The sequence below is a fragment of the Ranitomeya imitator genome, chromosome 1 (genome assembly GCF_032444005.1).
Source record: "Ranitomeya imitator isolate aRanImi1 chromosome 1, aRanImi1.pri, whole genome shotgun sequence".
Taxonomy (NCBI): Eukaryota; Metazoa; Chordata; class Amphibia; order Anura; family Dendrobatidae; genus Ranitomeya; species Ranitomeya imitator.
In genome coordinates, this window is record NC_091282.1 from 1,146,214,018 (window position 1) to 1,146,238,091 (window position 24,074).

The following is a 24,074-nucleotide window of genomic DNA, read 5'->3' on the forward strand; positions in this document are numbered from 1 at the left end:
TTGTGGAAATTCCTACTTTATGAGATATGGGTGTAAGCCCGAGAAGAGGAACACTGACTTCTTGGACTATACGCTTCCTCGTAATAATAAGCGTCAAGTCTGGGATATGAGGTAGCAGGGTTGGGTTTTTTCGAAATGCAGCATAGTTTGTCATTTGGCACAACTCACCCAGATCTCACAATGTTGTGGTTTACCGTAGACATTCTGACTATTACGACTATTACATTACCTTATTTACTTATTAGGATTTGTAATATTACTTTTTATCTTAAAGTCCCCCTAATTCTAGGGCGATGTGCGTATCAAAAAGGTTCATCAGGCTTTAAATACGTAACATAGTAAGTATGACAACAAGTATAACAAAATATATAACATTGGTTAGAAAAACACAGAATAAATATGGCTTAGGCTACGTGCACATGTTCAGGATTTCTCGCAGAAAATTCCTGAGAAAAACAGGACATTTTCTGCAAGAAATCCTCAAGAATACCGCATGCGTTTTTGCCGCGGTTTTGCCGCGTTTTTTCCGGACACTTCCCAATGCATTTTGTAGTGGGAAATCCGCAAAAAAAACCCGCAAAATTAATGAACATGCTGCGTTTTTTACCGCGATGCGTTTTTTCGTGGAAAAAAACGCATCATGTGCACAAAACATGCGGAATTCATTCTAAATGATAGGATGCTTATTGTATGCGTTTTTTTGCGGTTTTATAGCGTTTTTATCTGGAAAAACTGCGGAAAAAAAAACGCGAAAACGTGTGCACACAGCCTAAGGCTTCTGCTTTATTCTCGTACGTGACTGCCGTTCACCAGTATACCAAATCCATTTTTCACTCACTTTTGGTCAGTATATCAGTTTTTATCAGTATACAGTAGCATCAATTTTTCTCATATGCAAAAAAACTTAAATGTTCTCCTACCCGTCAAACTGTAACAGGATACATATTATAAACAGATGGCATCAGTGTGCTGTTCATTTTTTTCACCAACCCATTAGCTTGAATTGACGAGTCTGATCCATGACTCAAATTAAAAATGGATGTGTGGATAGCTCCATAGACTATAATGGGTACATGATCCATCCATGAAAAAATCAGATAGAACATGAATCTGAAAAATGGGCATCTGAATGAAGCAGGAGCAAGTGGTCCTCCATGTGTAGCGCAGGGTCTTTCACTTTTACCTGCCGTCCATGTGTAGTGGGGGGTCTGTCACCCTCTACCTTCCCTACATGCAGTGTTTTGTTTTAGACAAAGTGGGGCCCTGGGCAAAAGTTTAAAGTAGGACCCAAATACTAACATATTGCACCATCACACAAACATTTTGGTTGTACTTACATGCACTGAGTTCAGGCCGTTAAACGAGCGTGATCGACAATATTGAAGTCATTCGACGCTTGTTTCGCGGCCTCTTTACACCGGCCGAGGAAGAATGAGGGGCATAGAATGATCACTAGTAGATCAATCTGTCATCAGACAGTATCATGATATCAGCAGCATATCTGCAGTTTTCATCAGGCAAAGTGTTGCTGAGAACAATGATTTCTGTTCCGGCATAAACAATCCAGTCACTCGATGAATAGGAAGCATTTTTTGCTCGTTTGGTATAATGCACCCCATAGTCCTCCATATAGTATAATCTTCCCCGTAGTCCTCCACATAGTATAATCTACCTGCAGCGCCCCAGAGTTCTGGTCATTGCAGTAATGTCGTTCTTCCACCAGGGGGAGTGATGTTACGTCGGATGGCACCAAAGGAGTTCACCCTGCCAGGTATCACAGCCACACACACACTTCACACACCGGTCCACCAGGGGGAGCTAAGGGTTCTGTTCACTAGGCCACTCCTCACATAGGGTAAAACTGGTGGGTTGGTTAGGAAGTCAGTCAGTTGAAGGGAGAGTGAGTCAGGAGTCGGAAGGAGAGGGAGAGAAGCAGACTGGGCTCGACCCAGGGAATTCCTGTCAGGCAGACAGAGGAAAAAGAAAGAACATCAGTGGCTCAGTAGGAAAGAAGGACACGGAGCTGCGCCTGCAACCCATGTGGCAGCCTCCTAAGAAAGGACACGAAAGGAAGTGTGCTGTAGTGAGTGAGCACAGAAGTCATAGCAACAGGAGTGAAACATCAGTGGGAGACCAGCTTGAAGCAGGCTGCCTCCATCTGAAGCGCAGATCCGGTGGCCGGAACACTGAGGGAGTAATAGACTCTATGCTTTACTTCAGAGACCGGCAGGGCAGTCGATTCCAAGTTGGCTGTCTGACCTAAACACCTAAGCAGACACGGTGGCAATCGCGGAGGAGGGGCGTCACTAGGGTCCCTATAAAATAGCCTCAGGCCACCACCATCATACGGGCTTGTCCTATCCATCTGGGGGACAGAGAGAGAGAAGTAACCACAGTGAGGACCTTATGGTAGCTAATGCAAGTAGGGACCTACTACGTTACTGTGCGCAAGGGGAAGGCTACTGATTTCCACCTGGATAAGGGGACTCTGGAATTGCCATCAGACCGGCCGGACCCTGCCAACCCTGTCATCCGGCACTCTGGACTGTGGATGCTGAAGCCTTCAGTAAAGGTGAGGAGACTGCACCCATTGTGTCCTCGTTATTCACCGCACCTTGCACCATTCACCATCATCATCTACACTTTTGGGAAGCCCTGGGGATATACTTCACCTGTGGGAAGGTATACCATCTAGCTGCCATTCCATCACCCCAGCAGACCCCTAAGCAGCGTCGGTCACTCTGACCGAATACCACAGGTGGCGTCACGAACACTCCCATTATCTACGAACTCTGCCTTTTATTGGGCGCCCGTCATAGGGCCACGGTCCGGGTCGGGCCACCGTGACATCCTCGCTGAGGGAACTGAAGGACCCGGTACCGAGTACCCCATTGCCTTTACGTGGGGGCGATCCATACCCCATAGACCTACATATGGTATAATACACTCCTCATAGACTATAATGAAGCCCCATATAGTACATATAGTATAATGTACTCCCCATAGTCCTTGATAGAGTATAATGCAGCCCCCATAGAGTATAATGCAGCCTCAAAAAAAAAATGCAGCCCCATAGAGTATAAGACAGCCTCATAAAGTATAATGCAGCCTCAGAGTATAATACAGCCCCATAGAGTATAATGCAGCCCCCTTAGAGTACATAAAGTATAATGCAGCCCCATCACGTATAATGCAGCCCCATAGAGTATAATGCAACCCTCATAGAGTATAATGCAGCCAGATAGAGTGCATAAAGTATAACGCAATCCCCATAGAGTATAATGCAGCCCCTATAGAGTATAATGTAGCCCCCTATAGTATAATACAGCCTCCTAGAGCATAATGCAGCTCCATAGCGTATAATGTAGCCCCCATAGAGTATAACGCAACTCCTAGAGAGTATAATGCAGCCCCCATAGAGTATAATGCAGCCCCCATAGTCCTCCAGTATTATGGACTCCACGTATTCACTGATTTAAAAATAAATCTCCTCAATCCCCTGCTGCTTCCATCTCTGCAATGCATCTACTCAGCAGCTTCACAGCTTGGCACAGTGTGGCGCTATGAAGTGAGTGACGTCATCGCGTCTGCTGCATCAGAAGCAGAGGGGGAATGATGGAAGAGGGAGCATCATCTGATGCTCTCTCCTCCATCATTACTTTCAACTGTATTGGCACCTATGATGCTGATATAGTTGGATGCCAAATGAGTTGGGGTGGACTTGGCGCTGGCATCGGGCCCCCCCGACTCACAGACCTCATAGCACCCATGTGGTATGCTGCTATTAGCGGCAGGCCACTGGCTGGTGGTTCCTGGGGGAGTAGGTGCCCTAGGCAAATGCCTAGTTTGCCTGCCCCTGTCACTCTCCACCTGATCTCCATGTGTAGTATGGGGTCTACACTCTCTACCTCCCTTCCATGTGTAGTGTGGGATCTGTCACTCTACTTTCCCTACATGTGTAGTCAGGGTTTGTCATTTCCACCTGCTCTCCATGTGTAGTGTGGGGTCTGTCACTCTCTAGCTGATATCCCAGATGGCAACCTGTAAATAAAGTTATATGCTTTGAGAGATTCTCCCTATATTGATCTTTATTAAGTGTTACCTGTTGGGTTACAGGAGCTTGGAGAGATGTTACAGGGTCACCAGGTAAGAAGTAGGTGAGTTGACAAGTATGAAGGTGTGGCATACAGGTACTAGCCATTGATGGATTTTGTGGTGGATTATTAAAGGGATTGTCTCATTTGTATTTATTTTACTAACTATATAGTGTCATTAATTTCACAGCTCTTTACAGACATCATCATCACATGGGGAGAACGTACAAACTCCTTGCAGATGTTGGCTTTGGTGGCATTTCAGCCCCGGACCCCAGCGCTACAAGACTACAGTGCTAACCACTGACATCAAAGAAAAAGCAGCAGCCAGCAAGGCATTTACCCTGAAGAGGCAACTACAAGGGAAATGTGGTATTACAGAGCGGCCATTCAAATGAGTGACTGTTCTTGTAACACAAGGACAACTAGACTAGCCCAGCCACAAAACGGCCGTCACTGATGATGCTTCATTTCAGGGTGGGGACAGAAACTGGCGGTATTGATCACAGCCTCTGCCCCTGGTGAAGTCTTGTTTGAGTATCCCAGCATGCAATGGGCGTTCTGAAACGAAACGTCATCAAACAGGAGGTTGGTAGAAGAGAGAAAAAAAAAAAAACAATACTGAACAACGACAGGAAATTTTTAATTAAGTGTATTAGAGAAAAAGATGAGATTATTACATCAAATAAATTGAGATTTATAATTAAATCAGTGTTCATTTTGGACCACCCGGTGGACCTTCTGAGGTGTTCCTAGGCAAGCCCGCTTCAGGAAAAAGACAGCTTCATTGGGGTTTAAAGAGGCTGTGCACACACTGTGCGCAAACAGTACCCGGACCCCATTCACTTGAATGGGGGTCTCGAACATACAGCGTTTGCCATGCTGTCATGCTCATGACAGCGTGGCAAACACCGCTTCTGATCGGCAGTAAAATCATTACCGCTAGTCAGAGAGCCACGGTTCCCATGCTGTAAAATAACAGCGTGAGCCTGCAGCTGTGATCGGAGGTAAAAAGTTTACCTGTGGTCACTGGCATCATCTGATGGGACTACTACTCCCATCAGCTGCAGCTGCTAATAACTGCAAGCGTAGGCGGCGGTTGATGGGAGTATTCATCAGCCACCACCTGCTCTCTAAATAGAAATGGTGTGGGTTCCCCTGCATTTTTGATAACCAGCCAGGCAAAACTCACAGCTGGGGGCTGCAACTAGAGTTGAGCGAATTTGTTCAGGTTCCCTCTTATTCGGCAAGCTATAGAGCTTGCCAAAAAAGCCGCAGTGGGAATCGGGCTTCCTGGATCGTGTCGGCTGATCAGCACCGCAACTGCAGGTGTTGCGGCTGTCTCACAGTCACAGAACATGCATGGAGAGCCTGTTTGTTGGGCTCTCCATGCATGTGCTGTGACACAGCCGCGACACATGCAGCTGCTACGCTGATCTGCTGATCGACCAGCGCACTCCAGGATGCCAGGGTCCCTCTGCAGCTTATTCGGCAAGTGCTATAACTTCCCGAAGAGGGAACCTGGACAAATTAGCTCAACTCTAGCTGCAACCCTCAGCTGTCAGCTTCAACATGGTTGGTTATCAAGAACAGAGGGGTCCCCACTCCGATGTTTTTAGCTTGATTGGTTGTCAAAAATGGGGGGGACCCCACACCATTTCTTTTCATTATTTAAATACTTTAAAAAAAAAAATCGAAGTGGGGACCCCTCTATTTTTTTATAACCAGCCTTGCTAAAGCTGACAGTTGAGATAATAAAGACATGAGCATTATTAAAGGGAACTGTCAGGTCTTTTTTAGCATGTAAACTGCCCCCAGTGCGTTGTTAGTGATGCAATTGTTCATTAAAAATGGCGGTGTAATCATGTGCAAAAAGCATTTTATACACTGTGTGCAGAGTTATTAGGCAAGTTGTATTTTGATCACATGATACTTTATATACATGTTGTCCTACTCCAAGCTGTTCAGGCTTGAGAGCCAACTACCAATTAATTAAATCAGGTGATGTGCATCTCTAATGAGGAGGGGTGTTGTCTAATGACATCAAAACCCTATATAAGGTGTTCTTAATTATTAGGCAACTTCCTTTCCTTTGGCAAAATGGGTCAGAAGAGAGATCTGAAAAGTCCAAAATTGTGAGATGTCTTGCAGAGGGATGCAGCAGTCTTGAAATTGCCAAACTTTTGAAGCGTGATCACCAAACAATCAAGCGTTTAATGGCAAATAGCCAAAAGGGTCGCAAGAAGCGTGTTGGGCAAAAAAGGCACAAAATAACTGCCCATGAATTGAGGAAAATCAAGCGTGAAGCTGCCAAGATGCCATTTGCCACCAATTTTACCATATTTCAGAGCTGCAACCTTACTGGAGTAGCAAAAAGCACAAGGTGTGCGATACTCGGGGACATGGCCAAGGTAAGGAAGACTGAAAAACGACCACCTGTGAACAAGAAACGTAAGATAGAAACGTCAAGACTGGGCCAAGAAATATCTTAAGACTGACTTTTCAAAGGTTTTATGGACTGATGAAATGAGAGTGACTCTTGATGGGCCAGAGGCTGCATCAGTAAAGGGCAGAGAGCTCCACTCCGACTCAGACGCCAGCAAGGTGGAGGTGGGGTACTGGTATGGGCTGGCATCATCAAAGATGAACTTGTTGGACCTTTTCGGGTTGAGGATGAAGTGAAGCTCAACTCCCAGACCTACTGCCAGTTTCTGGAAGACAACTTCTTCAAGCAGTGGTATAGGAAGAAGTCGGTATCGTTCAAGAAAAACATGATTTTCATACAGGACAATGCTCCATCACATGCCTCCAACTACTCCACAGCGTGGCTGGCCAGTAAAGGTCTCAAAGAAGAAAAAATAATGACATGGCCCCCTTGTTCACCTGATTTGAACCCCATAGAGCAGGGGTCCCCAACTCCAGTCCTCAAGGCCCACCAACAGGTCATGTTTTCAGGATTTCCTTTGCATTGCACAGGTAATGCAATTATTACCTGGGCAAGACTAAGGAAATCCTGAAAACATGACATGTTGGTGGGCCTTGAGGACTGGAGTTGGGGACCCCTGCCATAGAGAACCTGTGGTCTCTCATAAAATGTGAGATCTACAGGGAGGGAAAACAGTTCACCTCTCGGAACAGTGTCTGGGAGGCTGTGGTGGCTGCTGCACGCAATGTTGATCATAAACAGATCAAGCAACTCACAGAATCTATGGATGGAGGCTGCTGAGTGTCATCATAAAGAAAGATCCCTATATTAGTCACTAATTTTTGGGGGTTTTGTTTTTGCATGTCAGAAATGTTTATTTCTAAATTTTGTGCAGTGATAGTGATTTACCTGGTGAAAACAAGTGAGATGGGATTATATTTGGTTTTTATTATTCTGCACAGTAATAGTTACCTGCACAAACAGATATCCTCCTAAGATAGCCAAATCTAAAAAAAAGCACTCCAACTTCCAAAAATATTAAAGCTTTGTTATTTATGAGTCTTTTGGGTTGATTGAGAACATAGCGCGCGCCCGCACGTCAATAGGTGAAACTGCCGCAGCGCCGGTAGGGGCCCGGTGAGCAGACGAGACGGGGACCGATGCGGGCCCCCTCTGCCCACCGGGCCCATACGCCAGTCGGGGCAGTGATGCCCTGATGGCGGCGGGCAATCTGAGCGGTAGCCCAGGGCCCCCCACACCACTGGGCCCTGGGCTACCGCCCAGATTGACCCTATTATAATCCGCCCCTGACACTGACCTGCGGTGAAATCAGCAATATGTCAACCCTTGCGGGTACACTGAGTTTTCCCTGCAGGTTTTCCGCGTAGACTTGCATCAAATGTGGAAAATCCACAGGTAAAAACCAACATGCCTTTTTAGTGGATTTCTGTTTTAGAACTGCGCTAAAAAATGCTGTAACCCGCACTGTATCAGTAAAGTGTTATCAAAGAGAAGCAAATCACAGCAGCTTTATCTAATAATAATATAATAATAATAATTTTTATTTATATAGCGCCAACATATTCCGCAGCGCTTTACAAATTATAGAGGGGACTTGTACAGACAATAGACATTACAGCATAACAGAAATACAGTTCAAAACAGATACCAGGAGGAGTGAGGGCCCTGCTCGCAAGCTTACAAACTATGGGGAAAAGGGGAGACACGAGAGGTGGATGGTAACAATTGCTTTAGTTATTCGGACCGGCCATAGTGTAAGGCTCGGGTGTTCATGTAAAGCTGCATGAACCAGTTATCAGCCTAAGTATGTAGCAGTACAGACACAGAGGGCTAATACTGCATAAAGTGAATGAGAACATGATGCGAGGAACCTGATTTTTTTTTTTTTTTTTTTTTATTTATAAATATTATAATATTTTTTATAAATATTTAACAGAACAAAAAGTGACAAAAACTGCAGGGTCAAAATGTGATAAATACGCATGTAAAAATGCTAAAAAATGTAATGAATAAAAAACCACATGTAACCGAATTTACATAATAGGTGCAGACAAAAAACCCTCAAATACTTATCGTGGGAACACAGCCGTAGTCATATAGAGCAGTACCATGCAAAGGGGAACAAATCCCAGGGACCCTGATAAAAATATGGAATCAAAAAATGACCCATCTTATATCTCTATATATTTCTCAATTAATATTAATCTATTGCAGGAGTGCTCATGTGAACATCCCCTAGGACTGGAGGCTACAATGCAGCATCCGGGTGATCGCTCATATAGTTCACATTGCCAGGTCTCATGCCAGTTCCCCGCTATCGGGCTACCGGCACAGCTGGGCAGACACAGGGGCGAGGAGGGCCGGGAGGGGCCACAGACTTGTTTTGGGGTTTCTGGGAGGGAGAGGTGTGCATCTGGCACAGCTGCCTAAACGCACTCCACCTTAAAAATGCAACAAAAACAACAGGCAGTAACACCCAGGGCTGAAGGGGAAGGAAGGGAGGTGCTCAACCCAGCACTGCTTAGCTACATCTCAACACACTGCTATTACTGGCCTCTTAACCCTTCACTGCACGTGTCCCTAATCCTGAGCTTTCCGGTTACATGTCCTCGTCCTCTCCCACCACCCTAATATTACCCCGTCCTAGCACATTACTATCAGCTCCGGCCCTAATTCCGCATAACTCTTCATTCCGTAATGAATGATAAAAGTCTATTAGAGAACCGGTCTGGAGCCAGTGAACTAAGTATATAGTGGAATTGCTTAAATGACAACTACGAGATAACTGACGGACAGATTCACTGTCCTAGCTGATTTTAGGCTATGTTCACACGTTGCATTCTTGCTGTGTTTGTTTTTTATGAAAATTTTAAGCTGCAAAAATTTAAGACATTTCAGAAATCTCATACGCACAAATTGGTTTTATTTTCCTGACTGATTTGGAAAACTGCTGCATTTTTGTAAACTGCAACATGTCGCTTCTTTCAGCATTTTTGCAGCATTTTTTCACCCATAGGAAACAATGGGTAAGGGCCAAAATGCAGCAAAAAACACAGTTTTTGCCGCATTTTTGGTGGAAAAACCTTAAGGAAGTTGCATAATGATTTTTTGGGGGTCATTGAACTTTATCAGCATGCACAAGAGACAATAAAAATGCAGCAAAAACGCAGCAAGTACACTGCAAAAAACACAGCAAGTACACAGCAAAAAAGCACAGGAAGTACACAGCAAAAAACACAGCAAGCAGACAGCAAAAAACACAGCAAGTACGCAGCAAAAAAAAAAAAACGACAGCAAGTACACAGCAAAAAGCAGCAAGTATACAGCAAAAAAACACAGCAAGTACACAGCAAAAAAACAGCAAGTACACAGCAAAAAGCACAGCAAGTACACAGCAAAAAACACAGCAAGTGCGCAGCAAAAAACAGCAAGTATACAGCAAAAAAACAGCAAGTACACAGCAAAAAACACAGCAAGTACACAGCAAAAAACACAGCAAGTACGCAGCAAAGAAAACCGACAGCAAGTATACAGCAAAAAAACACAGCAAGTACACAACAAGAAAAAAGGCAAGTACACAGCAAAAAGCACAGCAAGTACACAGCAAAAACACAGCAAGTTCGCAGCAAAAAACAGCAAGTATACAGCAAAAAAACAGCAAGTACACAGCAAAAAACACAGCAAGTACACAGCAAAAACACAGCAAGTACACAGCAAAAAACACAGCAAGTGCATAGCAAAAAGCACAGCAAGTACACAGCAAAAAAACACAGCAAGTATGCAGCAAAAAAAAACAACAGGAAGTACAGAGCAAAAAACACAGCAAGTATACAACAAACAAACACAGCAAGTACACAGCAAAAAAACACAGCAAGTACACAGCAAAAAACACAGCAAGTACACAGCAAAAAACACAGCAAGTGCATAGCAAAAAGCACAGCAAGTACACAGCAAAAAAACACAGCAAGTATGCAGCAAAAATAAAAACGACAGGAAGTACAGAGCAAAAAACACAGCAAGTATACAACAAACAAACACAGCAAGTACACAGCAAAAAAACACAGCAACTACACAGCAAAAAGCACAGCAAGTACACAGCAAAAAAACACAGCAAGTACACAGCAAAAAAACACAGCAAGTACACAGCAAAAATGCACAGCAAGTACACAGCAAAAAGCACAGCAAGTACACAGCAAAAAGACACATCAAGTACACAGCAAAAAACACAGCAACTACACAGCAAAAAACACAGCAAGTACACAGCAAAACCTGCTTTTTTTGTAGCAGCTTCAAACAGGTTTTGCGCCTGCAGAAAAAACAATGCAGCAAAACACAGTTTGATCATAACCTCAGGCTATGTGCACACGTTGTGGATTAGGCTTAGGAATTTCTGGTGCAGATTCTGCCTTTCCTGGCAGAAAACGCACCTGTGGATTTGTTGTGTTTTTTGTGCGGTTCCGCAGTGTTTTTTGTGCGTTTTTGCTGCGGTTTTCTTGCGGATTTGCTGCGTTTTTTACCCCTGCGGTTTTCTTGCGGATTTGCTGCGTTTTTTACCCCTGTGGTTTTCTATAATGGAATGGGTACAAAAATGCTGCAGATTCACAAAAAAGAAGTGACATGCTACTTCTTTTAAACCGCAGCGTTTCCGCAGCGGATTTTCCGCAAAGTGTGCACAGCATTTTTTTTCTCATTGATTATACTGTAAATCAATTGCGAATCTGCAGCGTTTCTGCACTGCAAAAAACGCTGCGGATCCGCAGAGAATCCGCAACCTGTGCACATACCCTCATTTTCTGACTTTCCAACAATCTAAATTTCCTCTAGCTGCCCTGAAGGCGCATTGCTCCCATTCACAAATTACAGGCTGCTAGAAGTCTATGATTTAAGGAAGAATTCTCATTAACCTCAGGATTTATATTTTAAGCATTAGATAGTAAAATCTTTACTGACATTATATTAGGTAATTGCTTATTATGTCTATTCCAATGTCTGTGCGTCTGTCAGGACAATCTACCATCTTCTTCACATGATTTTTGAACTGTCTCCTTGTGGACTTTGGTCTTTTTAATTTTTACTATATAAACTGGAGGCACTCTCTCTTTTTTAATGTTAATTATGTGATTTGGCATTAAAGGGGGTGACCAGGACTGACTTATTAATGACATATCCGTGGGATTAACATGAGCATATTTGCTCTGGTAGTTACTAGTGATGAGCGAATGTGCTGGGATAAGGTGTTATCTGAGCATGCTCAGGGGCTAACCGAGTGACTTCTGCGTGCTCGAATAATATGCTCGAATCCCTGCGGCTTTATGTCTCGCGGCTCTTTGACAGCTGCAACACATGCAGGGATTGCCTAACAAACAGGCGGACAGATTATTTGAGCACGCCGAAGTCACTCGGTTAGCACCCGAGCATACTTAGATAACACCTTATCCAAAAATGTCCGCTCATCGATAATAGCAACCAGATATAAGACATGTATAACGACGGAACACGGCAGCCATGTACATTGCCTTGTGACCACTGTAGAGTACTGCACTTTAGTTCCCTTTCAAGTGAACAGCAATGACCACTAAGCAAAGTTCAGGCTTCTTTGTACCCCCTCATACATCGCTTATATCTGGATGCTGTTGCAGTGAATTTTAGCTGATTGGTGTTGGACATCCTTGATTTCATATTGCTTTAGATAATTCATCAATATGTCAGTCCAAGACAACTCCCTTAACCCCTTTACCCCCAAGGGTGGTTTGCACGTTAATGACCGGGCCAATTTTTACAATTCTGACCACTGTCCCTTTATGAGGTTATAACTCTGGAACGCTTCAACGGATCCCAGTGAATCTGACATTATTTTCTCGTGACATATCGTACTTCATGACAATGGTAAAAATTCTTTGATAATACCTGCGTTTATTTGTGAAAAAAACGGAAATTTGGCGAACATTATGAAAATTTTGCAATTTTCCAACTTTGAATTTTTATGCTATTAAATCACAGAGATATGTCACACAAAATACTTAATAAGTAACATTTCCCACATGTCTACTTTACATCAGCACAATTTTGGAACCAAAATTTTTTTTTGTTAGGGAGTTATAAGGGTTAAAAGTTGACCAGCAATTTCTCATTTTTACAACACCATTTTTTTTAGGGACCACATCTCATTTGAAGTCATTTTGAGGGGTCTATATGATAGAAAATACCCAAGTGTGACACCATTCTAAAAACTGCACCCCTCAAGGTGCTCAAAACCACATTCAAGAAGTTTATTAACCCTTCTGGTGCTTCACAGGAATTTTTTGAATGTTTAAATAAAAATGAACATTTAACTTTTTTTCACAAAAAATTTAATTCAGCTCCAATTTGTTTTATTTTACCAAGGGTAACAGGAGAAAATGGACCCCAAACGTTGTTGTACAATTTGTCCTGAGTACACCGATTCCCCATATGTGGGGGTAAACCACTGTTTGGGCGCATGGCACAGCTGGGAAGCGAAGGAGCGCCATTTGACTTTTCAATGCAAAATTGACTGGAATTGAGATGGGACGCCATGTTTCGTTTGGAGAGCCCCTGATGTGCCTAAACATTGAAACCCCCCACAAGTGACACCATTTTGGAAAGTAGACCCCCTAAGGAACTTATCTAGAGGTGTGGTGAGCTCTTTGACCCACTAAGTGCTTCACAGAAGTTTATAATGTAGAACCGTAAAAATAAAAAATAATATTTTTTCACAAAAATTATCTTTTCGCCCCCAATTTTTTATTTTTCCAAGGGTAAGAGAAGAAATTGGACCCCAAAAGTTGTTGTACAATTTGTCCTGAGTACGCTGATACCCTATATGTGGGGGTAAACCACTGTTTGGGCGGATGGGAGAGCTCGGAAGGAAAGGAGCGCCGTTTGACTTTTCAATGCAAAATTGACAGGAATTGAGATGGGACGCCATGTCGCGTTTGGAGAGCCACTGATGTGCCTAAACATTGAAACCCCCCACAAGTGACATCATTTTGGAAACTAGACCCCCTAAGGAACTTATCTAGATGTGTGGTGAGCGCTTTGACCCACCAAGGGCTTCACAGAAGTTTATAATGGAGAGCCGTAAAAATAAAACCTTTTTTTTCCCACAAAAATTATTTTTTAGCCCCCAGTTTTGTATTTTCCCGAGGGTAACAGGAGAAATTGGACCCCAAAATTGTTGTCCAATTTGTCCTGAGTGCGCTGATACCCCATATGTGGGGGGAAACCACTGTTTGGGTGCATGGGAGGGCTCGGAAGGGAAGGAGCTCCATTTGGAATGCAGACTTAGATGGAATGGTCTGCAGGTGTCACATTGCATTTGCAGAGCCCCTAATGTACCTAAACAGTAGAAACCCCCCACAAGTGACACCATTTTGGAAACTAGACCCCCTAAGGAACTCATCTAGGTGTGTTGTGAGAGCTTTGAACCCCCAAGTGTTTCACTACAGTTTGTAACGCAGAGCCGTGAAAATTAAAAAAAAAATCTTTCCCCCCAAAATTATTTTTTAGCCCCCAGTTTTGTATTTTCCCGAGGGTAAGAGGAGAAATTCGACCCCAAAAGTTGTTGTCCAATTTGTCCTGAGTACGCTGATACCCTATATGTGGGGGTAAACCACTGTTTGGGCGGATGGGAGAGCTCGGAAGGAAAGGAGCGCCGTTTGACTTTTCAATGCAAAATTGACAGGAATTGAGATGGGACGCCATGTCGCGTTTGGAGAGCCACTGATGTGCCTAAACATTGAAACCCCCCACAAGTGACATCATTTTGGAAACTAGACCCCCTAAGGAACTTATCTAGATGTGTGGTGAGCGCTTTGACCCACCAAGGGCTTCACAGAAGTTTATAATGGAGAGCCGTAAAAATAAAACATTTTTTTCCCACAAAAATTATTTTTTAGCCCCCAGTTTTGTATTTTCCCGAGGGTAACAGGAGAAATTGGACCCCAAAATTGTTGTCCAATTTGTCCTGAGTGCGCTGATACCCCATATGTGGGGGGAAACCACTGTTTGGGTGCATGGGAGGGCTCGGAAGGGAAGGAGCTCCATTTGGAATGCAGACTTAGATGGAATGGTCTGCAGGTGTCACATTGCATTTGCAGAGCCCCTAATGTACCTAAACAGTAGAAACCCCCCACAAGTGACACCATTTTGGAAACTAGACCCCCTAAGGAACTCATCTAGATGTGTTGTGAGAGCTTTGAACCCCCAAGTGTTTCACTACAGTTTGTAACGCAGAGCCGTGAAAATTAAAAAAAAAATCTTTCCCCCCAAAATTATTTTTTAGCCCCCAGTTTTGTATTTTCCCGAGGGTAAGAGGAGAAATTCGACCCCAAAAGTTGTTGTCCAATTTGTCCTGAGTACGCTGATACCCCATATGTTGGGGGGAACCACCGTTTGGGCGCATGGGAGGGCTCGGAAGGGAAGGAGTGCCATTTGGAATGCAGACTTAGATGGAATGGTCTGCAAGCGTCACATTGCGTTTGCAGAACCCCTAATGTACCTAAACAGTAGAAACCCCCCACAAGTGACCCCATATTGGAAACTAGACCCCCCAGGGAACTTATCTAGATGTGTTGTGAGAACTTTGAACCCCCAAGTGTTTCACTACAGTTTATAACGCAGAGCTGTAAAAATAAAAAATCATTTTTTTCCCACAAAAATTATTTTTTAGCCCCCAGTTTTGTATTTTCCCAAGGGTAACAGGAGAAATTGGACCCCAACAGTTGTTGTCCTATTTGTCCTGAGTACGCTGATACCCCATATGTTGGGGTAAACCCGTTTGGGCACACGGGCGAGCTCGGAAGGGAAGAAGCACTGTTTTACTTTTTCAACGCAGAATTGGCTGGAATTGAGATCGGACGCCATGTCGCTTTTGGAGAGCCCCTGATGTGCCTAAACAGTGGAACCCCCCCAATTATAACTGAAACCCTAATCCAAACACACTCCTAACCCTAATCCCAACGGTAACCCTAACTACACCTCTAACCCAGACACACCCCTAACCCTAATGCCAACCCTATTCCCAACTGTAAATGTAATCTTAACCCTAACTGTAACTTTAGCCCCAACCCACACTGTAGCCCTAGCCCTAACCCTAGCCCTAACCCTAGCCCTAACACTAGCCCAAACCCTAGCCCTAGCCCTAACCCTAGCCCTAACCCTAGCCCTAACCGTAACCCTAACCCTAACCCTAGCCCTAACCCTAGCCCTAACCCTAACCCTAGCCCTAACCCTAGCCCTAACCCTAACCTTAGCCCTAACCCTAGCCCTAACCCTAGCCCTAACCCTAGCCCTAACCCTAACCCTAGCCCTAACCCTAACCCTAGCCCTAACCCTAACCCTAACCCTAACCCTAGCCCTAACCCTAGCCCTAACCCTAGCCCTAATGGGAAAATGGAAATAAATACATTTTTTTAATTTTTCCCTAACTAAGGGGGTGATGAAGGGGGGTTTGATTTACTTTTATAGCGGGTTTTTTAGCGGATTTTTATGATTGGCAGCCGTCACACACTGAAAGACGCTTTTTATTGCAAAAAGTATTTTTTGCGTTACCACATTTTGAGAGCTATAATTTTTCCATATTTTGGTCCACAGAGTCATTTGAGGTCTTGTTTTTTGCGGGACGAGTTGACGTTTTTATTGGTAACATTTTCGGGCACGTGACATTTTTTGATCGCTTTTTATTCCGATTTTTGTGACACAGAATGACCAACAACCAGCTATTCATGAATTTCTTTTGGGGGAGGCGTTTATACCGTTCCGCGTTTGGTAAAATTGATAAAGCAGTTTTATTCTTCGGGTCAGTACGATTACAGCGACACCTCATTTATATCATTTTTTTATGTTTTGGCGCTTTTATACGATAAAAACTATTTTATAGAAAAAATAATTATTTTGGCATCGCTTTATTCTCAGGACTATAACTTTTTTATTTTTTTGCTGATGATGCTATATGGCGGCTCGTTTTTTGCGAGACAAGATGATGCTTTCAGCGGTGCCATGGTTATTTATATCTGTCCTTTTGATCGCGTGTTATTCCACTTTTTGTTCGGCGGCATGATAATAAAGCGTCGTTTTTTGCCTCGTTTTTTTTTTTTCTTACGGTGTTTACTGAAGGGGTTAACTAGTGGGCCAGTTTTATAGGTCGGGCCGTTACGGACGCGGCGATACTAAATATATGTACTTTTATTGTTTTTTTTTATTTATTTAGATAAAGAAATGTATTTATGGGAATAATATTTTTTTTTTTTCATTATTTAGGAATATTTTTTTTTATTTTTTTTTACACATTTGGAAAAAATTTTTTTTAATTTTTTTACTTTGTCCCAGGGGGGGACATCACAGATCGGTGATCTGACAGTTTGCACAGCACTCTGTCAGATCACCGATCTGAGAGAAGTGCAGGCTGCTTCACAGTGCCTGCTCTGAGCAGGCTCTGTGAAGCCACCTCCCTCCCTGCAGGACCCGGATCCGCGGCCATCTTGGATCCGGGCCTGGAACAAGCAGGGAGGGAGGTAAGACCCTCACAGCAACGCGATCACATCGCGTTGCTGCGGGGGGCTCAGGGAAGCCCGCAGGGAGCCCCCTCCCTGCGCGATGCTTCCCTGCACCGCCGGCACATCGCGATCATCTTTGATCGCGGTGTGCCAGGGGTTAATGTGCCGGGGGCGGTTCGTGACCACTCCTGGCACATAGTGCCGGATGTCAGCTGCGATAGGCAGCTGACACCCGGCCGCGATCGGCCGCGCTCCCCCCGTGAGCGCCGCCGATCGCGCTGGACGTACTATCCCGTCCGTGGTCATGGGGGCCCACCCCACCTCGACGGGATAGTACGTCCCATGTCAGAAAGGGGTTAAAGGGGTTGTCCACTACTAGGAAAACCACTTCTTAAACTTAAAGGGAACCTGTCACCCCCAAAATCGAAGATGAGCTAAGCCCCCCGGCATCAGGAGCTTATCTACAGCATTCTGTAATACTGAAGATAAGCCCCCGATGTAACCTGACAGATGAGAAAAAGAGGTTAGATTGTACTCACCTGGGGGGCGGTGCGATCCGATGGGCGTCGCGGTCCGGTCCGGGGCCTCCCATCTTCTTACGATGACATCCTCTTCTTGTATTCACGCTGTGGCTCTGGCGCAGGCGTACTTTGCCCTGTTGAGGGCAGAGCAAAGCACTGCAGTGCGCAGGCGCCAGGCCTCTCTGACCTTTCCTGGTGCCTGCGCAGTGCAGTACACCGCGACGCCCATCGGACCGGGACCGCCCCTGGGTGAGTATAATCTAACCTCTTTTTCTCATCTTTCAGGATACATCGGGGGTTTATCTACAGCATTACAGAATGCTGTAGATAAGCCCCTGATGCCGGTGGACTTAGCTCACCTTCGATTTTGGGGGTGACAGGTTCCCTTTAATGTTATGCGCCGATAAAGTAATAAAGCCTATACTCACCTCCCATGCCAAATCCGTTCCAGCAGTGTCGGCACTGGCGGCCCCTGAGCTGTGATGAGGTGGAATGACGCGTGATGCCCGCTGCCCAATCAGCACTGGTGTCACTGTCTCCCTGGCTTCCTCTTCATGTTCAGTTTGTCTGAAGGCGGAGACAGTGACGCGAGTGCTGATTGGGCACCGGTGTCACCTGTCACAACACCACATCACAGCCCCGGGGAGAGCGAGTATCGACACTGAGCGAACAAGCCAGCATGGGAGGTGAACATAGGATTTATTTTTTTATCGGGGCCGAACATTTAGTTTAAGACCGAGTTGTCCCAGTAGTGGATAACTCTTTTTAAGGACTTGTCTGGCCCTTTATTTAAACAAAAAAATGCTCAGATTGGTGCAAAAAGTAAAGTTTAAAAATAAACAAATAAAAGTATGGTTCTCTCTTTACTACTGCTCCTATTCTAATACTTCCCAGGTTCCCCCGCCAGTCTTTGTACTTCCTTTTCCATCTGGAAGAACACGTGACCACTACAGCCAATCATTGACTTCAACAGTTACAGTCTCTGTTAGTCACTACTGCAGTAAGAGATTGGCTACTACTGTCACATGACCTTGCAGGCGGAGCAGGCTTATCCAATAGAAAAACACTGCCATGACATTGGAGGATTTATGGATTGGCCTAATGACATGCTTCTTTATCAGGAGCCATGTTCAGAATAGGAGCGCTTTGGGGATGGCTGTACTGTCACACAGAGAAGAATCTGTAATACTATAATATCTAATATATAAAGCTGAGTGTGTGTGTGTGTGTCCGGGATTGGCATCTGCACCGTCGCAGCTACAGCCACAAAATGTTGCACACTCACACGTCTGGACCCAGAGAGCGTCATAGGCTATGTTGTGAGGCGAAATTTTAACCCTGCGCTTTCCAATTCACCAAACAATTTTGCCCCTATCTACATAATGGGGAAAAAGTGAAAGGAAAAGTGTTGGAGGCAAATTGACAGCTGCCAGATGTGAACAAGGGGGATTTAAAGAGTGAGAGCGATGGCGCCAAAGAGTATATACCGTACAGTTGCTAAGGTGGGGCCCCAACATGGGATACTCACCACACACGGGGATATGAACACAAACACAAAACGCGCCACACACTACGTGCTTGAACACATATACCACCCTCAGCACACATTTCACTACACATACACCAACCTCGCCACATAAAAGTTGAAACACAAAAGTCACCGCTCAAAACTCGCCACGGACCGGGTCAGCCACCGTGACATCCCCCTTGAGAACCGAAGGACCCGGTACCGAGTACCCCTAGCCCTTGGGGGGCGATCCATATACTATATATAAGGGAGATGACAAACATGTATATACTGAGGGGAAAATGAGAGGTGTGAGGTGAAAATGAGGGGTGTGAGGTGAAAATGAAATGATGTGAGTGCAAAATGAGAGGAGTGAGGGAAAATAGTGTAGTGATCGGAAAATGACAGATGTGAGGTCGAAATGACAAGTGTTATGGGGGAATGAGAGAAGTGAGGGGGGAATGAGAGGAGTGAGGGGGAAAATAAGAGGAGTGGGGGAAAATGAGAGGTGTGAGGGAGAAAATGAGAGATGTGAGGGAGAAAATGAGAGATGTGAGGGGGAAAATGAGAGATGTGAGGGGGAAAATGAAAGATGTGAGGGGGAAAATGAGAGGCGTGATGGGAAAATAAGAGACGTGAGGTGCTATAACTAACCACAGATATTTAATATGCCCAGGCAACGCCGGGCTCTTCAGCTAGTAAGAGGGGAAAATGAGAGGTGTGAGGTGAAAATGAGGGGTGTGAGGTGAAAATGAAATGATGTGAGTGCAAAATGAGAGGAGTGAGGGAAAATAGTGGAGTGATCGGGAAATGACAGATGTGAGGTCGAAATGACAAGTGTTAGGGGGGAATGAGAGAAGTGAGGGGGGAATGAGAGGAGTGAGGGGGAAAATAAGAGGAGTGGGGGAAAATGAGAGGTGTGAGGGAGAAAATGAGAGATGTGAGGGAGAAAATGAGAGGCGTGATGGGAAAATAAGAGACGTGAGGTGCTATAACTGACCACAGATATTTACTATGCCCAGGAAACGCCGGGCTCTTCAGCTAGTATTTATATAAAAAGACAAACCCTTTAAAGATTTGCATGGGGCAGTAAAATACAAGCATTATAATTGCCGCTCTAAACATTATCCATCCTGTGCTGAGTTCACTGATAGTCCAAGTTCTATTCTTAATATGTTGGGAAATACTAATTCTACTTTACTTTACATATTCAGGGAGAATTTTTTTTTTAGATTGGAAACCATTGTCAGCACAGAAGGAAAACAGCACGAGTACAGTCAGCTTTAAAATAGTAACAGAGATTCATCGAAATAAGGCGAGTGGGCGTAGGGTGGGGTTGAAAAACATAGGAGAGGACATGGTAAAAAATAGAAAGTTGGGAGGATGCGTCTGGTCACAGAGTAGATTGCCAGGTTATGTCATCACTGGAGATGAATAGCTGGTTTGGATCACACAGGGACAGTAGAGTTTTATCTTCATAAAGAAAAACATTTCGATATGAATTACATTCAAATAACAAACTGGAAATATGAGTAATATTCTCACAAAAATATAACTCCCAGCAGACAGACGGTGACTGACGGCTCAGCACACCTGAGCTGAATCAGAACACACAGTGTAAAGCGTTGTCACATTCTGAAACTTCACATAATAACCAGGAAATCTAATACGCAAAATGTCCTTGATAATACATTTGGTTATTTTAAAGAGAATCGGTCACCATGTTTTTGCTACTTAATTTGAGCACAGTATGATGTAGGGACAAAGACCCTGATTCCAGTGATGTGTCACTTACTGGAGCTCCTTAGTTTACTTTTCATAAAATGACTGTTTTATCAGCAGGAGATTATCACCAGAGGACTAGTGAATCTGATGCCATGTAGTCCTCCATATTCATCATCTCTGTATAACCCCGCCCCCACCACTGATTGGCAGCTTTCTGTGTACATTGTGCACAGACACTTTTATAAGAGACGAATAAAGGCGCCAAAAGAGCACATGAAATGTCACATGAATGTCATTTCATGTGCCCTTTTGGCGCCTTTATCCACTGCCAACGGCTCTTATAAAGCTGTCTGTTTGTCAATGCGTCTTCATTGTGGGTGTATCCTGTAACTTTGAAACGTGTCAATATTAAAACCACATTACTTAAACCCTTGTGTATTCTGGATTCTTCCAGTGGAACTCCACCAGCAGGACAGGAAAAAAACTCACTTTTCCTCGGCAGTACTTTCCTAGTTTTGTGTCCCATGGTCTTGCAGCAACTGGTCTATTACAATTGTTGTGATCACACAACCCCATCAGGTGAGCAGCACTCCCCACCTACATATCTCTGTGGTAATTGGTAAAAACTAGTGATGAGCAAATGTGCTTTGATACCGTCTTATTCGAGTACGAGTCGCCCATCAGGGCAGTGGGATCCTCGGTACCGGGTCCAGTCTTAAAGGGGATGTCACGGTGGCTGCGACCCGGTTCGTGGCCCTGGGACTCAATTAAAGGGAAACGGTCTTTTAAGGGGTATTGTGAAAGTCTATTTTTGTGATGCCACCTGTGGTTCTTTGTCACTAGAGACCAACGCCGCTTAAAAAGGTCCTCTGGGGTGATGGTATGGCAGCTGGATGGTGACGCTTCTCACAGATGAAGCGGGGTCCCCAGGGCTCCCAAGATATATGGCAGGGATGATGTGTTGCCGGTAAATAACAGAGGACTCAGGGTTGCAGTCTTTACCTGGTTTACTGGAGTTGTAGTAGGCCTCAGTCCAGGGTACCGGCAACAGGTACAGAAGGAGTCCAGGCAGCCCGGAAACAAGAAGAAGTCCCCTTGGCAGGTCAGGTTGGGAGCCTTCCTCTATGTGCTGGGTTTCTCGTACCTTGCTACCTGTGGTTTGCTGGCAAAGTACTCCTTTCTCTCTCCTGTCCTGGGACAGAACCTGCACGGCAGGCAGCTTGAGCTGTACTCTTGGGGGTCTCTGTCACGGTGACTCCTGGCTGTATCTGCTGCTTTGCCTCAGGTATGGTAAGGGCAATATACTTATAGTCCTATGCCGTCCAACTCTGCTGTGGACCTTACAGCTATCCACAACATCGGGCTCCCGGTGCCCGGTTTCTGTGGTTTGGCTCTTAGGGGTCTAATCGTCACCTCCTTGAGCCCACAATCTCTCCTCTGCTCCTTTTCTGTCTGCTGCAGACTGAACTGAACTCTCTGGTCTCTCTGGACCAACTGTCTCCTCTGGTCTCTCTGGACCGACTGTCTGACTCCTCCTCCAGACCAGGATCTTTATTCAGGGAAGCTGCCCTAAAACCGGGTTTGAGCTCCCCCTCCTGGCCTGGATTCAGAAAGTGTTGTGTGTGGGATAACCTGCCAAAAGGATCCCTCTTGTCTCCAGGCATAGCACTACCCTCCCCGAGAGGAAGGCAGCACTACTGTGGTACCCAAACTCCTGGGGTGCCACACACACCCGGATGTTATCCGAGTGTCTAGGCGTACTCGTATATTATGTTCTGGTCCCTGCGGCTGCATGATTTGTGGCTGTTAGTCAGACTGAACACATGTGGGGAGCCCCTAACAAACAGGCAATCCCACATGGGCTGAGGCTGTCCAAGAAATCATGCAGCCGCAGGGAATCGAACATAATATACAAGCACGCCCAAGATACTCAGAGAACACCCGAGCATGCTCTGAAAACTCGAGTAACGAGCTCACTCGCTCATCACTAATAAGATGTTATCCGAGCTTGTTCCCTCATCCCTAGTCAAAACCATATTGCAGTTCTTTTTGCTCCTTAGGTACATGTGGCCAGAAGAGCAGCTGAGGATACAGTAGGAATAGATTATCTATGGCAGTTCTGGAGAACACTAAATGTAAAGTAGCGGCCGACCCCTTTAATTGTCTCAGACTGGTTACCTGCCCTTCATTTAAAATGTAGGCATATTCTCATGCAGATTCTCCATAGTCCTGAAGACCTCATTTACATATAAGAAAAACCTGGATTTCTCTGGAATCACATCAGATCGCAGATATCAGGTTGTCATTGTATTCAGCTTCCTATGACCTATATGCCCATATAGACTGCTTAGGAGGGACGATCCTACTGACAGATTCCCTTTACAATGCTGGAATAAATAGACAGAAACTTTATGGAAATGCAATTTCGTATTGGCACTGCTTGGCTTTTTGAGGATGGCCACATGGTTGAAATTATGGTCGACCACTCCATGTCTGTCAGATCTGCTCCAATTTAGTAGGGGGTGACAACCTCCAGCATTACCGTAGTAGTAGTGCGGTAAGTAGAGTGGCCAAACTGGAGTATTACAGCTCTGGGTTTCTTGCCCAAAAAGTTCATGTTACAACAGTTTGTGGTTGTCAAGCAACTTTTACGTAAGTGTCAGTATCTGTCCATAGAAAGGCACAGCATACAGTATGTGAACTGCAAAAATGGCCTTAAGGCTACAAGGGTTCAGGAACACAAATACGTTTACAGTTCTTCTCTCCTGATAAAGAGAAACACAGGCCTTAATTCATCACAGCAATTTTGTCAGAATTCTGGAGTAAATTGCCTTTAAAAGTCGCAAAATGTTGAGTTTCGGAGTGTGATCCATGGACGTCTGTATGATCCCTAAGAACTAACTTACTGATGGATTTTCACTTAACTCATTCTGCAGCCAGCAAGAGACATTGAAGCACAGTGGCTTCAGAAGGCGAGCAGGGCAACATTTGTAACGAAACTCAATTGCAAAACTGAGTTTAAACTGAAAATACTCACATTTATGTAAAAAAAAAATGCTCCCGAAGGCTCCATATTCTTGAAGGCATTTGTGGGGAAACTTTTTTCTACCAAGGGCCATTTGGATATTTATACCATCCTTCAGGGGCCGTACAAATTGTGCGCTAACTCAGCCCCCAAGGTACATTCTGGCACTGACTCAGCATTCAGTAGTGAACTCTGCATGATCGTGCTTACTGAGCAAGAAGAAATTAATGAGCCTGCGGCCA